Raw genomic sequence first — 18,508 nt, 5'->3', positions numbered from 1 at the left:
ATAAATATTGGCTATTTTGCTAAATTGATGTGGACTCATTTTGTAGTGTTTTCACTGTGTATGTACAAATGCTTTACACATTGCCTCTGAGATAAGCCTGAATGCTCATGCCAAGCTACCAAGGGGGTGAGCAGGAGTTATCTTAGCTGTGTGACTCCCTTAACCTGACTAGAGTGAGGGTCCCTACTCGGGCAGGGTTCAAACCCTTTCAACTAGAGACCCCATATCTAACACTCAGCATCTTGTGATTCAGAGAAAATCACTTAATGTACCCATGCCTAAAAAAGAAAAATGTGTAATGTAATCTGGTGCTCATTTAAAGTGTCTAAGACCCTTTGCACTGTATATAAATAAAATAAAAGTGAATCATGGGTGCATTCTATGAAGGAAAACAGTTGCCGTATTTGAAACTTCCTGAACCCTTCTCATCCCCTTAAAATTGATCCTACAAAGTTGCATTCTGTTCTAAGGAGAATACCTATTGGGAACAAACGGCCATACAATATAACTCTGCATGATTGCATGAAGTGTGACTGTTGTTTATATGCAATTCCTCGTTGGAGTGAACATGCTCTTTACAAATGCACATGTTATGTTATCTAAGACTTTGGCGACAAGACGGGAAAGCTCTTTCCCATAATAACGCGAGGTGACTTCTAAAGTCATCCTAACAATTCGTAATGCAGCAAGACACCTGATCACAGACTATCCTGCATTTGTGGCTACTTTCAAAGGCTATTAGAAGAAACTCTACAGGTCATGCCCCAATCCCCCATTCACCTAAGGAAGTAGATAACCTTCTACTGCATGTCCTCCCCATTTTATTTTTTCCAAAGTCTGATAAAGAAGAACTTGATCTCCCCTTTCCATTGAATGACGTAATGGGGCTATAGAAGTTATGCAATCAGATAAGATTCTGAGCCCTAATGGTTTTCCCCTTGAAAACAGATACATTTGCCTCTGTCTTCTCTGCCTATTTCTGTTTGACAAATCCCATTAGACTGGAAGTCTTACAGAGGACTTTAGGGGTGTACTAAATTCATAAACTCTTTGATACATAAGTAGGCCTGGGCAGACTCTGAGGCCCTACATGGAGTTCTGTAAGCGACGGAGTGCACTGCATTGCACTGTTCGCGCTGATTTTTAGAACAGAGTATTTGTCCTGTGCTATGAAGTCAGCACAAACAACACCACACGCAGTGCAAGAGGGCGCTGCTTCTTTCTGCCAATCGAGTACATGTTCTACTCGAGTGGCACCTTTCTCAATGCGAGCGGGAGGTTTCTCAGAGCGAACTGTAGTGACCACCTGCGACCGCCCGCGTTAGGAAATCTAGCCAGGAGGCGGTCCGGAGTAAGATTATCCTCGCTCTCACTCGCCAACTTAACATTGGCGAACCACAGGAGAGAAAAAAAACTCTGCTCCGCTCCACTACACAAAGTGTTTCAGAACTCCACGCTCTATGCGGAGCAGGTAGTGGGAAAACTATGCGAGTGAAGTGGAATTTCACACCCAGGCCTATACATGTGGATCATTAAAGTAAGTTCATACCTGTAAGGGGCAAGCAGAACTGAATACACATCCTTCCCTATTGGAATGGCAGCCTTTGAGGATGTCTAATTTCACTGTTGCTATTTGCCTTTACCATAGAATCCTTGTCCGAGAGACCCTTGGCTGGGAAAGATCAGGTAGAATGGCCTGGTGCAAGACTTCCAGTGAAGAGAGAGATTAAAGATCAGGCCTCACTCAATACCGATGATGTGCTCCTTTATTTCCGATATCCCATATGAAGGCAGAGATTGATAAAAATTCTAGATTTGTATAGGGAGGTCTTAGGGCTTTTGGTAAACTTTGCCAAATTGATTCTTGTTCTTTGTCCAGGCTGAGACTCCAACACGTGCTGACACCTTAAACAGTGCATCCAATAGAGTTTTAAATATTTAAGCATGTATATTACATTGAACCTGCAGTAATGCTGGGATCTCAGCATGGACCCCTAGTCGAGAAGATGTTGAAGGATATGCAAGGCTGGAATACAATCTCCTTTTCAATACTGGCTCCATCTCATTATATAGATAACTTACTCTCCATAAAATGTGGTATGTAATCTAAATGACACCTTTGACATTCGCCCACACTTGTTTTATGCAACAAGCGTCCACATACGTAACTTCCTCTGGACAGGTAAATAGCTTGGGGTTGTTAGATAAATGTGTTCAAACTATTTTTGCTGAGGTTATAGACACAGTAGATACTTAAATTTACTATTTGACAGCACATCTCTTTATTATAAATGATTGGATTTTGGGGTCAGACTCATAGCTTGGAACTTGACCTCTTTGAAGGCCTCTCTCCTTTTTCACTTTCATCCTAATACATATCTTCCCCTAATATCAAGGTTGCCCAGGATTGCTGGTGCAAACCCTTGCATCAAATAAATTTGAAAGGTAAACCCTCACATGGTACTCATCTATGGAAGGATACTTGCTTAGCATATTCAACTAAAATGACGGACTGAGAGCCCTGGAACTTGACTAGCAGAACCTCCCTGAATTCAACCTATTAGAGCCCCAATCTGACATTAGAAGATCTAGGTTAGAAAGGTGTGTCTCAAATTTACATAGCCCTATCCATCGAGAGCAGGATGTAGGGCCTCCAGATAAAGATAAATAGAGGGAAGCAAAGATGGTTCCCCGTGAACTGGAAATAATTGCGCAATAGCACCTCTCAAAATGTAACTATTTCGATCGAACATACTATACTCCAGAGAAAGTCTGTAAGATGGGCAAAAGCACAAGCCAAAAGTGTCCCCAATAGCACACAATGATGGGAACCTTCTTCCAGGTAACATGGGAAAATATAATTCTCCAGGAACACTGGGGAAACGTCCGATGCAAACTGATGGCAATAGTGGGATGGCCACTCGACCTCCCCCAAAAGCTAGTGCTCCCTAAGGAAAGTTTATGGAGGGCTCTGGTCCCCAGAGCTCACTCACAGTAGTGGGATTGGGCTTTCTTTTAGCTTCTAACTTTGAGATCCGATGCTGAGCCTCTGTTGGGTGAATGCTTAAGGCATGGAGGAAGCTGGTAACAAGGCAAAAGGTGCGCCACAAAACACACAAAAAAATGGGGGCCATTGTGAGACAACCTGTAAGATGTTCATCCTTGACAGCCTATAGGGGCTATTGAAATTGTAATTACATTATCTGAACTATGGTGATCCGATAGAAATGCATGTATATGTGTATATTAATCTTACCAGATGCCATGCGAACGTTAATGTATTCTCCTTCTTTTTCTTGTTGACAACTAATAAAAAAACTGATTCAAAACACGGCAGGCAGCATAAATGTATAATCCATTATCTTCTCTGTCTTTATCTTTTCTTTCAATTTGAATGTCATTTGCTTATGTGTTGTATGCTAAACATCTAAGTTGCCTTCCGCATTTGCTCTACTTGCATGTCTGCTAAGCACTAAGACACATTGGCCAAAATGTGCTCCAATCTTATTTTCCTGCCTTTTGTAGACTATGTTCCTCTCTTGCTTTAGTGCACAACAAACACATAAAGCATTGAGCTCTACTTTACTTGGAGACTAATTATTAGTTTGGCGGTGCAGAAGCAGACCGCCACGCCGGCAGTCCACAACTGCGCCGCCAAGCCTGCGGTTGCACTGCCTGCCAGACTATGAGTTTCCTCGTGTCTGGCAGGCTGTTTTTGGTGGTCCCACGGCAGTGCCTCTGAAAATGGGCACCACAATGGAAACACCAAAAACAGTTCATGCACGGCATGGACTGTAAAGACCATGCCATGCAGGAACTGAGGTGCATGCACACAAGGGGGCACATGTTTGGCCCCCCTGCATGCATCCCATTGCACACGGGCAACCCAGGACCGCCAGCCTTTTCATGGAGAAAACCTCTAAGACCTGAATCTCCTAATATGTATGGCGGTGCCCCAGCAGTGGAACCAGCATATTACTGAGGCCCTGACAGCTGCGCCACCACCAGGAAACGGCGGTGCCCTGGCAGCTATAGCATTCCAATGGTGGTCCGACTGCCCCCTAGTAATGGGGCGGTCGGAACACCTGTGCAGCGGTGACTGGACCATCACCACCATGCCCCCATGAGCCTAGGAGTCTTCTGACTGCCAGACTGGTAATTAGGTCCTTGATGTTCTGCTCAAAACCAGTGTTATGACCATTTCTTTGTGCATTGCCAATAGCATTCTTTACATTTTGCATGCAGACTATTAATAAATATACATATAATATATAAAAGAGGTTTGCGGGATGAGTGATGGTGTGACCATGTATTATAATGAGTAAATATCTGCTGTTGTACGTTAAAAGAACATTGCATGTCATCTAGGAATTCTATGACTTTATAAAGAAACTCACCCTTAAGCTATCCTTTCTCTATGTGGCACAATATCCTTCTAACGTAGGGCAGCGTGTACTCAGTGCTTAATTTGGAAAATATTGAGTGCCAGTGCCCAAAGAGTAACTCAGAAGCCCACAGCTGGTTCTATTAAATGTCAGCACAATGAACAAGGCTGCATAGAACTGAACCCACCTAAGGCCTCTTTAATCCATTGTCAACTCTGCCTGCCTCATGTCTCACTCCAGCAGGTTCCTGCCTTCTCGCTTTGTGGCGGTTTTTCTGTCTTTCTCTTCCTCCTTTTCTCCTGTTAATGTGTGTTTCACTGTCCTGGATCTGGGAAATATGGAATGTCAAAAAAAGTGCCCGTCCCCAAAAATGAGTGCCAGTGGGCCCCACCACCTCATATTAAGCACTGGGGTACTTTATCTAATATATATTTAGGTAGATACAAAACATACTCAGCAAGTCACTGGAATATCAGGGCAAAGCGAATGTTTGACAACAGTCTGTTTTGTGGATTACTTAAATACTGAAACATTCTGGCACAGGTTTTGGGAGTAAAAACAAAAAGTAAGTAAATAGTCATTATAAGGAAATACAACCTGTTTCACATTGAGCAGTCTTGAAAGAAGATCTCCCATTCATGCCAGGGAGAAAGAAAACACACGTATTACATTAACGGAGAAATAGCTGTGGCCAGGCCCACATAGGAGCGGAAATGTACACATTGTTGAAAAGGATACATTTCTTGGGGATTAAGGGAAAAGAGAAAACAAGAAGCTTAAAAGCACGTGAGAAATACGAAGAATGAAATTGTGTGTAGTGAGCGCCTTGAGACCCTAACGGGTGAGTAGTGCGCTTTACAAATCCCTGATTGATTGATTTATTGATTGGTATTGGAACCATGGTCTCTTAGCTGTTTACATGCACTCTTTGTTTGCATTAAAATATGTTTTTGTTTTATGAAGCTCAAAACTTCTTTACTGCTAACCCCACTCCACTAAATCTTCTCTTTCTCAACACATACCCAGAAACTGGAATTATGCACTTATGCGGCCACAGATTTTATAGCATATTTATCAATTTGATGCTTTTGTCACAAAATCTACGATCTACTGCATAATGTGCTGATTGTAACAAAAATATATTTGGGCCTTATTTATGAAGGCTTGCGACACCTTTAGACTGCAATTGCGTCACTTTTTGTGACACAGCGGTAGCGTAAATAATGCACACATTATGCCATATTTACGGCAGCGTAAATAATGCGTTACTTTTTAAACCACCTGCACTACATTATATCTGCATCAGGTATAATGAATGCAGGGTGGGCGTTCCCATGTGAAAAAGCCTTGCATCAGAATTCACTTTGCCACTCCTAGGATGGTACTGCGTCACGACCTTACGCTTGCCTCACAGCAGACATAAGGGTGATACAGGGCAATGAGAATAGGCCTCCCCATTGCATTGCTGGAGTTGCGTCATGCTTACGACACAACTCCAGCAATGTGTGGGGTTTGAGCTGACAAATACGTCAGGCTTTCTGATATATCTGTCATTCCTTGTGACCTGGTGAACCGTACAATAAATAAGGTGCATCCATCATGTCACAAGGAAGCGCACTGAATAGTGTTGCACCGCTGCTTTCACGCAGCGATGCCACACTTTTCATAAATGAGGCTGTTTGTTTCTAGGTTGAACGGATCAAAAGTTACTAAAAATCCAGCATCATGTGCAGTGAAAGGCCACTCACAATGGCTAACAGGTCACCTTTCATTTGCTTATTTCTATATTTAGATGTTAAACTGACACTAGTGAGGTGAAATATTTTCCTGGGTAGTGGTGCTATCTGCAAAAATGTCAAAATAATGAATTAATATTATCAAAAAATATGCCTCATTATACTGCATAATTTTCCTCTTCTTGCCACATAATTTAGTCAACCCTGCCGCATAACTAGGTTGCATAATTCCAGTGGCTCTGCACATAGCTTTAATAAATGGTGTCCCTATACCCGAGAGTTGGACCTCGCTGCCTCAAGTTTTTTTTTATTTTTCACAATGGGATGGTCCTTGTGAAGGAAGAATGGCTACAATACATGCTGTTAAAGAAGCAGTAACCCACCATCTTTCAATTACGACAGAGGTAAGCAATACAATGAGGATGAAAAGACACTGTCTAGGGAGTTTAAATATAAAAATGAAACCCACGGATTAGGGCCCTCACTGCGAGTTCCCCAAATTTAGGTGTAGAAATACAACAGGGTAGGAATCTTCATTTCCGGCATGGGCATCCACACCTATATCCAGGGATTACAAGTGATGTTCACAAAAAAAGGGAATAACATCTGAGCACAGGCAAATCCTAATGTTTTTCACCCTTCCAGAGAAAATAACTGGTCCAAATCTGCACACATTTACCATATAAATGGAGCAGCTGGTAAATATATGTGGTCATATATATATATGGGTCTATATTAAGGGCCAGAGTGTGAGGGGTTGGGCAGCGGGGCGGAAGAGTAACCAGGTGCGCCTCCGGAGGAGCTTGGCCCCACCACTCTGTGAGCAGTAGTTAAAGGAAAAGTAGAATGATATTAACCAGCATTATTATCATGCTATTATCATTTTAGTTTTTCGTTTCGTGGTGTGGGCGGGACTGTACTGTCAGGGCAGGGGCCAGGAGGAGGAGGGGTTGACCATAACAGTTATGCACACTTTGCATATTCTGCACCCAGGCTGCATTACAGCCTGAGTGCAGAACATGCCCAGGCCTCCATTCCCCATCTGAGTACCGAACCACTCTGACCTATCATGTGATTGGCTATGGGAATCAGGAGCCTGGGTGCTTCCTGGTTCCTGCTTCCCAGGAGCAAAAGGTGGCCTCGGCGAACAGACCGAGAGGAGGTGGCCGGCCTGAAGGTAAGTGCTTTATATTTCTTTATATTAACTTACACTCTCCTCCTCCTTTCCCCCGCCTCGCCACCCTGGGTAAATAGGGGCCGCCACCGCTAGCAGCAGGCACCTGCCTGCAGCCTGAGCAGCTCTGCTGTGAAGTCTGAGTCCGAGCCCAGAGTTTGCAGACCCGATAACTCGTGGCCACTCTAGAAGAGACCACTCCAGGCTGTTCGTAATCAGGACCGAAGTGTGGATGTCTACAGGTTCCGATCTTTTTCTGACAGACGATTCACAAGGACATGCCGGCAACGGAAAATATAATAAACCCTATCAAGCCATTCCCAATGCAAAAGGAAACATCAATGCTGATTAATAGTATATTCCTCCTTTAAATAACAATTCAGTCAAATCTGAGCTCTAATTTTAACTAGAAGTAATAATGCCTGGTTTCAACATTTCGAACTTGAAAGCTAAATCCAAAATCCAGACATTTGCACTGGACTGGAATATGTAAAGTCAATAAAGTTAACACCTCAAGCTAAATAGACTTCCAAATCCTAGGTTCCGCGCCAGAAAAAATATTATAGCTCTATCATTTACTGCAAACGCCAGACAAGGGCCATACTCAGACCTATCCTAGAATTAATAATAATGCAAAGACTCTAATAATAAATATGGTGAGTGTTGAAGCACCTACAAATTATTTGAGTTGCAAATGCACCAAGGGATGGACTACTTGCTGTCATTTATGATGGTAGAGAAAATAGATATACAAAAATGGAGGGGTTTATTTATGAGCCCCATGCAACACTTTTGCTCCACCGTTGCGACCCTTTTCATGGAATAAACAATGTGTCACGTTGCTCCATTTTACAAAGTGATACATCTAGGCAGGTGCGCCACTTTGTAATCCCCTGCACCACATTATACCTGCATCAAGTATAATGTAAGCAGGGTGGGCATTCCCTCGCAAAAAAGCCTAGTAGAAGTGGCACAGGGAAATCTATCAGACGTCACTGCACCACTACTGCATCAAAACCTTATGCCTGCCTCATAGCGGACGTAAGCATGACGCAGTGCAGTGTGTATAGGCCTCCCCCATGTATGGCTGAAGTTGCATCATGCTTACGATACAACTCCAGCAATGCATGAGTTTTGCGCCGACAGATACGTCAGGATTCCTGACGCATCTGTCATCCCTTGCAACATGAAGTGCCGTACAGTAAATACAGCGCATCCATGGAGTCACAAGGAGGGAGCAGTGAAAAGTGTTGCATTGCTGTTTTCACACAGTGATGCAACACTTTTTATAAATGAGGCCCTAAGGGGCTTATTTACAAACCTATTGCGCCACCAGTGCCTCACTTTTTTTGATGCACCGGAGGCGCAATGATCTTGCCCATGTTTCCAAGGCAAAAAGTTATAAATCTGGGAATGCGTCAAGTGCCATTGATGTTGCGTTGGAACACCCATAGCAACACCCATGGAACGTCTCTTTCACGCAGAGTAATGCGTGAAAGTAATACTTTCCAATAAATGTTGGAGAGCCCCTTCATAGACACTGACAGCACTGTGAGATCACACTGCTTAGAAGCTGCGCCTGGTGACAGAATACCCTGGCTCTTAAAGGGGGGCACTGAAAGCACAGGAGAAGTATTTGGCCACAACATTGTGTAGCATGCAATGTGTGTGTGTTTATCAGGTCACACTCAAAATTTGGGAACAGATTGGCATGCGAAAACGAAATACCAGGTGAAGTACATTTTGTTGGCTGCGCGGGTTTTCATATGAAGTCAAAGTAAGTCGCCCCTTATGCAATATAGTGTATCCCTCTTCTATCAGAAAGTTAGTTGAACAAGTTAAAGAAAATATACCACTTCTACTTCTAACATTCACTTCAATTTCTAATGTATGGTTCTCAAATTGGTTGACCAACTTACTAGTTTTTTTTGTTTACTTACCAAGACCATTCTACATCCCACACCATATGTGATAATGGACAAAAAGGCTCTTGAACACCTCGACTAATGTTATTAAAGATGGGCACATGAATGCAGTCTGGGGCAGATTTCGCCTGATAAACACGAATAGATAGAGTTCCACTGCATCCTGTGTGTGCAGTATTTAAAACTGCCATTTTGACCTGCCAAAATAAAGCATCTGCCAGGCTTAAACCACCATTTTTAATAAATATAAGTCACCACTAGGGTAAGCTTTAAACAACCGATAGGGCAAGGTGCTGTGTATTAAAACATTGGACATATACTTTTAACTTTTACATGTCCTGGTCTTGAAAAACACTTATATGCATTTTTTACTACTGCAAGTGATAATTTTCAAGTGGGAGCAGGTCGAGATATCGCGTTTGGTCTCTAAAGAATTGTAATTAAAATTGCTTTTGATGGTAAAGTTGAAGTTGGATTTTAGGTCCCAATTCTGAAAATGACACTTTTAGAAAGTTGGTATTTTCTTGTCCTAACCTAAACCCCAACACCGGACCTCACAGCTCCTTGGACCCGTGCCAAGGACCTCGCATCACAGGCCAGCCACTCCTCGGAATCGCCACTGTGCAATGCATACTCGATGCAGGACCTTGCATCGCAGCTCAGCAGCTTCTCGGAACTGCCTAAGCATGATGCATTCTCTATGCAGGACCTCATATTGCAGCCCCGCAGCTCCAAGTGTTTCCACCCATTCCTGAACTCTTGCATGTGGGCCTGAAAGTGCTCTGCCAGCCCAGCTATGGTCCAAGCAGAACTGCTGCAGTGCAGTGCTTTGCCGTACAGCCTTGCATTGGAACTGTTGCTGCATAACGTATCTCCAATTCAGGACCTCCCATCTCCTCTGAACAGCCAATGTGCAATGCAACCTCGCATTGTAGCCCAGCTGCGTCTCAGAACCATCACTGGGCAACGCATCCTTGACTTAGGACCTCATTTCGCAGCCCTGCAGCTAGTCAGAACTACCGCTGCACTATGCCTCCTCAGTGCAGGACCTCGCATCGTAGCCCAGACTCACCCCTGCATGACTCATTCTGAATGCGGGATCTCGCAAACATTTGCAACCAGAATTTAAGGTGCTTTGTTCAGGAGGCCTAACTTGTTCCCTCTATCAGGCCCATTCTCCATGCAGTCGGCCTGAACGAGTGGCTCAATCCCAGTTCGGTTTAACCAGATAACCAGTTACCACTTTGTGCTTTTAGGTGTTATTTTCACTTACATCTTTAAAATTGCAAATCTTCAGTTCTACTGATTGGATTTTTATTGTTTTGGTGTCAAATAATTTATTTAATGTTACTATACTTTTCTAAGTTGATTAGGGATATTTCTTGTGTTGTGTTTTCACTTTATACTGTTTGAAGTGCTGCATAAGGTTCCTCTGGCTTCTACCGTAAATGCCAAAAGAACTATCCTGGTGAACTTTGCATACTTTAAGAATAAAGAAGTCTTCTCCAGCAGGCAATCAGATTACGTTCTTTTCAGAAATTGGGAAAGATTTGGCCTTTCCGGTTTTCTCCAACATTGGAAACCCCTAAGTGAATGTTAAGAATTGTTTGTCTTCATTCAAGAATTTTGGTATATGTAAACAGATGGGTAAATTTTTCAACAACCAACCTAAAGATTTGCTTTAAAGAAAATGGTCTTTATTCTCAGAAATCTCTTTAAAGTAGTTAAAATACCTTTCAGAATTGATCTACTATTTTATGGCTTTAAATAGTATATATATATATATATATATATATATATATATATCCGGCAAACCGCGTCTCCAACCAGTGGCACACTTCCCCACCGCGATAGAAACAGCACGGACACGGACCAAGTAAGTGCTGAAAATTTAATTTAAGCAATTTCAGCGGCATGACGTTTCGGCTCCGAAGAGCCTTGCTCACATGATATATATATATATCCATCGACACAGGAGCCCTAAATTTGAAGACAGGCCACAGGTAGGTACAATCTTTAGCTCTTTATTTGTAGTTGTACAGCTTGCTGGCAGACCTCTCGCTCAGGAAGACACATCACAAATGAGATGCCATACGCGTTTCAGGTGTTTGTACTCCCTTCATCAGTGGCATTTATGCCATGCAGTCGTAAAAGCACTGTTCCTTACGCACTCGGCTCTCTTCTAGATCCCTGCCATGATGGGCGTGGCTATTCACAAGCCTTCTGGGATCTGTAGTGCGTAGACGTTCTCCCAAGTGGGCGCGCTGTTACTTCATGCTGAATTAAAACAATTAAAACACCAGTGGGCTGACGTGAAGTCCTGTTGGGCGCCTGCCCTGCTTAGTAGATGTCACTACGAGCTAAAACGAGGCGCTCCCTGCAAAGCACACCCATTTTCCTTCCACCTCAAAGTTCCATCACCATGTGGTGTCAGAACAGGTCCACAACAGCGGTGGGCCTTCTTCCCGACTAGGAAAGACGGTACATATCCATAGACACCTGTGACTGGAAGCTTGCTGGCAAGCTGGCGGTATTAAAGTGAAGTTTTGGATCCATTTCGTGTGGTCGTTTCCAAATTGGGTTTCCTGCATTGTTGGATTTGTAACGGCCGCTCCCGGTCGTGGAAAGAGACCCACTGCGCATGCAGGTCCAGGCTGATACCTTCTTGGTTCAACTATGGAACGAAAGCTCTGGGACCCTGCAGGGGGGCCCCAGTGACACTTCACCAGCAGCCGCAAAGCGGGGCAGGCACCTGTCCCTTGTGGACTTCATATCCACTTGGACTTGATATGGTTTTATTCGAACAAAGAGATGCACCCACTTGGAACTTATTTGGCACTACAGATCCCACAAAGCCACAGTGGAGGATATGCCCAGTGGGGTGGGAACTGTTTAAAGATGTGCATTAAAGAAGGCGTCCCTTTGCTACTACAAACCCATGCCATTGAAGAAGAGAGTCTCGTCTCTCGAAACGCGTCTGGCTAATGTATTTCTGTGAGGACACCTGTGACTGGGAGCCTGCTGGCAAGCTGCCGGTATTAAAGTGAAGTTTTGGATCCATTTTGTGTGCTCGTTTCCAAATTGGGTTTCCTGCATTGTTGGATATATATATATATATATATATATATTTGATTGTTTATATGCCCACTTTTCTTGTGTAAATACCGATACACAGTAGTATCTACAGGTGTTTCCTAGTATGGGAACCCTTTCCAAGATGGCGCCTATTTTGGTGTTTGTTGGATTGGTCCCTTTTTGATGTTTACCCCTGCAACAAAACTTTATTAACTCGGAACTATGTACTGTTGGTCAGAAACACTGACGAAGGCTAGCGCCGAAACATTTCTTTGTTGCTAAAAATAAACCGCTGCTAACTGCCACTGCCGGAGTGCTGTCATCCTTTCAGAAGTGCGAGGATTCAGAGCGTTATATGTTGCGGAGGTCCACGGCCCGCTAACAGCACCCGCTCCAGAGTGCTCGAGTATTTCTGTGGAAACGGAGCGTTGGAACTTCAATTTCTCGAGCACTGCCGTGACTGCGCAGGAACACGAGAGAGGAACCGGAGCATAATTTACGGTGAAACCTCTTTACATACCGAATGGGATTTCTGAAACGCGACTTTGGAAAACGCGCCTCATCGGTGAGTCAAAGCCTCCTTCCCTCTTTCCTTATATCTGCATAAGGGGATAGCAGTGTATGTACGGCAGAGCGCCCAGGCGGGCGGCAGGCAGAGCGGAGCTCGACCGAGCTTGGTGCAAGCGCAACAAAAAGTGAAACTGACCGTTATCCAACTATGAGCATGAACATGTTCGGTGAGGAAGAACGCCATGCCCTTGCCCAGGACATGTTCAGAAAGCACGATAAGCCACAGACAGCGACGGCCTTGCCCCCAGACCCGGGAACGGGAAATAGCAAACTAAATGAGGCAATGTTCAAACTTGAAAAGCTACACGAGCGAGAGATCCGAAAGTGGTGGGAGGCAACCAGTCTAAGCAGCTATATAGATGAGAAGCGGGTACCACGGGGGCTGAGGGTGTATACGGTGCCCTAATACGAGCATCCAGACCCCCAACTACTAACGGACTGGCACGAGCAGACTGAAGCGTATTGTGAGGGCATTCTCAAGCTCCTGGTAAAATACGCATGGAGCGATAGGGACAAGGCACTGGCGGAAATCAAAACCTTGGAAGAGGTCATCGATAAGGAAGAGGACGTAGCCAAGGTACAAGAACTTAAGTAGGCTATGAAAAAACGCCTGATAAGATACCAGCAAAAAATAATGACGCGCAAACAGGAGAAGTTCGAGCGCAATGAAAACGATTATCGCCAGGGACGTGTCCTAACGTTCGCCAAAAAATATGACACATCCAGAAAAGCCATAAATCAGGGAACCCAAGCTACACCTAGCTCGAGTGCAGCGACCTCAGAATCTGACGTAACAGCGGGGGAATCTAGTGATGAGTAGCAGGACCCCGTAAATGAACGCAGAAGAATAGCAGCTCCTTTTCGCAACGAGTTCCAACTAATACGACAAAACTGGCTGAGAGGGGGGAAGAACAAGCCCCCAGAGCAACCAGAACAAGGAGAACCAGGAGATCAGGGGGCGGCGGCAAAAGGAAGAGGAGGGGCCGTGTAAAACCCCAGAACTGGACCGGCCGCAACAAGAACAAGAAAAAGTAAAGGACATGGAACAAACAGGGGCGACCAATTTGACTGTGGTCAACCTCACAAACAAACCCCTTACTAACGAACAAAATGAACTCCTGAGTTTGGGACTCACCTTTTGTCTGAACACCATCTTGGAATATACGCAAACTAAGATTGACCTTTTCCGGTTCACAAGGAAATTGAAGCTACATAAATATTTTAAGACAAGACCACACATCAAAGGTCCATCGAAACATGGAACAATATTAACGGCCACTGATGCCCTGATAGGCACAGATATGCATGTATTGAAGCAATGGAAGCCCTGAGAACTGAGACAGATCATATACCACTGACAGGAATGGATATGGTGCAAAGGGCAGCGATGCAGGGAATTGAACAAGAGAGAGACGAAAGTCAGTTTAAACCCCTCTCCACATTCATCCCACAGTCACCATGGGACGCCATAGACGCCTTTTCGGAGGCCATGACAATGGAACTGGTTAAGCACAGGAAGGCTACCAACACGAATATTTATAACATCAAAGAACCCCAGAAAAAAGCCCTGCAAGAACTTATGAACGACAAGAAAATTGTTATAAAACCTTTGGACAAGGGGGGAAATGTCGTTCTAATGACGAGAGACTATTACCAACAGGAAGCAATGAGGCAACTCTCGGATAACAAGTATTATACCATCACTACTAAGGAAGCCTATGAGCTTAGCATCAGGGAATATGACGATCTGGTTCTAAAGTGGTATAAGCTCTCCATGCTAGGGAAGGACGAACACATCTTCCTACACAGTAACAACCCCATAACGCCGACATTCTATCATGTGCCGAAGCTGCACAAAAACAACATCTCACCTCCGGGCCGTCCCATGGTGGCCTCCATCGACGGATTGACAGAAAACATGTCAAGATTTGTGGACAATTACATCTTCCCTCTTGTCTTAAATTTGGAATCCTATATTCAAGACACTAAAGACTTTTTGAATAAAGTGGCTGTAATGGACTGGGAGCCAGACTACTTATTCCTGGTGATGGACATCACCAGTCTCTACACCTTCATCGACCATTCCCATGGCCTGGCCGCCATCGAACACTATTTAGGCAAACGCCAAATTCGCTTTGCACAACATAACACCATGATCACTGAATTTGTGCAATTTTGCTTAACTCACAACATATTTCTGTTTGAGGATAGGTTCTATAGGCAAATCTCTGGTACGGCGATGGGCACCTGCTTCGCCCCCAGCTATGCAAACTTGTTCATTGGCTGGTGGGAGGAGCGGGTGTCTAGAAGCTGGAAGGAAGGCAAGGAAAGCGGAAGGGTGGTACACTGGTACCGCTACATTGATGACTTGTTCATCGTGTGGCAAGGGACTAGGGACACTGCAGAGAAATACATCAAATCTCTCAACGATAACAGCTACAACATACACCTGTCGGGAGCAATTAGCGGGGTGGCAGCCAACCACTTGGACCTACGGGTGTATGTTGAAAATGGCCACGTCCATACCTCGCTGTACCGCAAGGAGACAGCGGGGAATTCCATTCTTTGTGTCACAAGCGGACATCCACCAAAACTCATCAAGAGTATCCCCTATGGGGAACTCTTGAGAATCAAGAGGAATAGTACCCAAGATCTGCAATTTGAGGCGGCTGCCTCAGACTACCTGGCCCGCTTCCGCTTAAGAGGATATGACGAACCACTGCTACAGACCACACTGAGTAGAGTTAAGAGAATTCCCAGGGAGGATCTGTTAAAAAAGAAATCAGGTGGGACAAATAAGAACGAGAAGGGCATTTTTAGGATGATAACACCCTATTCCACAGGAGCTGACAATCTAAAAGCAATGATGCGCAAGAATTGGCACATCTTGCTTACAGATGAGGCGCTGAGAGAAGACCTGCCACCATATCCGCTAGTGATCTTTAGCAAGGCTAGATCCCTGGGAGATATGCTGGTGCATAGCCACTTGGAAGCTCTAACTACCTAGCCCAATACCCTCAAGGAAATTAGTGGTTTCTTTCCCTGCGGAAAGTGCAAGGCGTGTGCCAATATGACCCTTCACAGCGGAGTGAGGCGGACGCTTCCAAACAGTTTGGAGGTTGAGCACAGAACTCTAAGTAAATGACACAGCGCACGGAACCACGGAAGCAGCCTACTAGAGGCAAACTAATATGCCTGATTATCAACGAACATTCGACTTTACTTAAAAGTAATAATAAATCAAGGCACACCAAGCGGACTACAAATCCCACAAATGACGGTATGACGCAGCTTGTCAGCAGACGCCTCCCAGGAGATTTGAATATAAATGAGCCGCAAACCAGTGATGCCATTACGAGTGTTTTTTGAAGGCAGCCCCTGATGATGGGAGGAGTTCCCTGAAACGCGTCGGGCAAGACAGAATGAAGCGAGGTGGCGAAAGGCGCTGACTAACAAACCCGGAGGGCAGAGGACTGTCGTGTGCCTCCTGAAGCTTCAGGCAATTGGGAGTCTATGTTACAGCACGGCCGCCTGGGCCGTGGGGAGAGCACCATCAACTGCCGTGAATATGACCCTTCACAGCGGAGTGAGGCGGACGCTTCCAAACAGTTTGGAGGTTGAGCACAGAACTCTAAGTAAATGACACAGCGCACGGAACCACGGAAGCAGCCTACTAGAGGCAAACTAATATGCCTGATTATCAACGAACATTCGACTTTACTTAAAAGTAATAATAAATCAAGGCACACCAAGCGGACTACAAATCCCACAAATGACGGTATGACGCAGCTTGTCAGCAGACGCCTACCAGGAGATTTGAATATAAATGAGCCGCAAACCAGTGATGCCATTACGAGTGTTTTTTGAAGGCAGCCCCTGATGATGGGAGGAGTTCCCTGAAACGCGTCGGGCAAGACAGAATGAAGCGAGGTGGCGAAAGGCGCTGACTAACAAACCCGGAGGGCAGAGGACTGTCGTGTGCCTCCTGAAGCTTCAGGCAATTGGGAGTCTATATATATATATATATATATAAATTTTTGAGAAAGGGGCCCCTAAGTATGAGGGACCGTTGGGTTTGGAGGAGGTTTAGCATTTTTTATTTTATTTATTTATTTATGCGATTTTATATAGCGCGAACTTTACCCGAAGGTGTCAGAGCGCTTTACATAGGACCCAGTTACAACCATAAGGACTGAAGGTTGGAAAATGTAATGGAAAACCATAAGGACTGAAGCATGGGAAAGATGGGGTTAGTGTAAATATAAGGGGAGGGTACATGTAGGTAAGTTATGTAAAACAGGGAGTTATTGCACTGTCGCATACAGCACTGTACTGAACTGTATAAGCACTTTTGATAATTGGTAGAAACGTACTGTAGCATTTGTTACTGTAATTAATGGTTGGCATGAGTATCTCAAAAATGGGCAGGAAGAGCATTTGTCACTAAAGCATTACTTTGAGATAATTTTGCATAAAATATTTTGTCCTGCAGCATATGCACTTTGAACTATGTGGGATGCGCATTATTCTGCTTGATGGTTTAATGAAAGAATATGGTAATTTGTTTAAGCTTTGGCAAATTTAAATATCTTTTCATTTAATGCTAATGGGCTAAAAATAATCAGGAGTGAATGGTAATTGAACCATGGATCTTTTCATATAGTTCTCTAGTATTATTATTAAAAGAAGTATATATACCAATTAATACATTAAGAGACTTTAACATGTTTAAATCATGGTCACAATATAGGACTCTGCATCAGCCAGAGCAGCACGGAGCAGGCTTGCTATCTTTTTATCTACAAAATTAGATAAAAATATTCTCAATCATAATTCATATTCAAGAGGGTGTTGGCTTCAGGTCACTTGTTTAGTTGCTTTAAGACAAATGATTATTGCCAAAATGTATGCGCCTGCATACTTCTTAACTAAACCAGAAAACAAAAAAAATTGTACAGCAAAAACAATCTTTAGGTATAAATCAGTTTGGAGTTCCACTGTTTATCTTCATGGCATAATTCAGGTGCCTGACTGAATATTTTTCATTTTCTCAAATTTCTTAGACTACACTGACAAACTATTCCCAGTAGTTTTTCTATTCAACTCACAAAATAAATAAAAAACGATACTACCCCTGAAAACTAATGAAAGTAAAAAGTGGATTGTCAAATAAGTAAGAATTTTTTTAAACTAAAATAGGGAGTGGTTGATTTATCTATTATCTGGGATACTTTAAAATCTTTGCACCCTAAAAATCACATAGAAACGAAGAAAGAAAGAGAAAGTAGAGAAGTTACAACTAAAGGTGTCTCATGGGTTCAATGACAGAATATAATGGAAAGCAATATTGATTCACCAGAATATTGTCAAGATATTATTGATTGCAAAAATATCACAATCATATACCTAAATAAAAAAGGCAAATATGGTTGACAAAAATATTGCAGTCAAATATAAATGTAACAATAAATGTAACAATATCAAACATACAATAATGTCTAAAATAATTGTCTTAATATGTAGTATGAGAAAATAATAATGTTTTAAATCTTAAACACCTTTTTTAAAGAAAAGGATATAAGAATCAACATTAAATAAATAAACTACAAAAAGTGAATAATACATCAATGAAACAAACAAAAA

Source organism: Lissotriton helveticus, chromosome 6, assembly GCF_964261635.1.
Source record: "Lissotriton helveticus chromosome 6, aLisHel1.1, whole genome shotgun sequence".
Classification (NCBI taxonomy): Eukaryota; Metazoa; Chordata; class Amphibia; order Caudata; family Salamandridae; genus Lissotriton; species Lissotriton helveticus.
The sequence above is the reverse complement of the archived record's forward strand: the minus strand, read 5'-3'. Positions refer to the sequence as shown.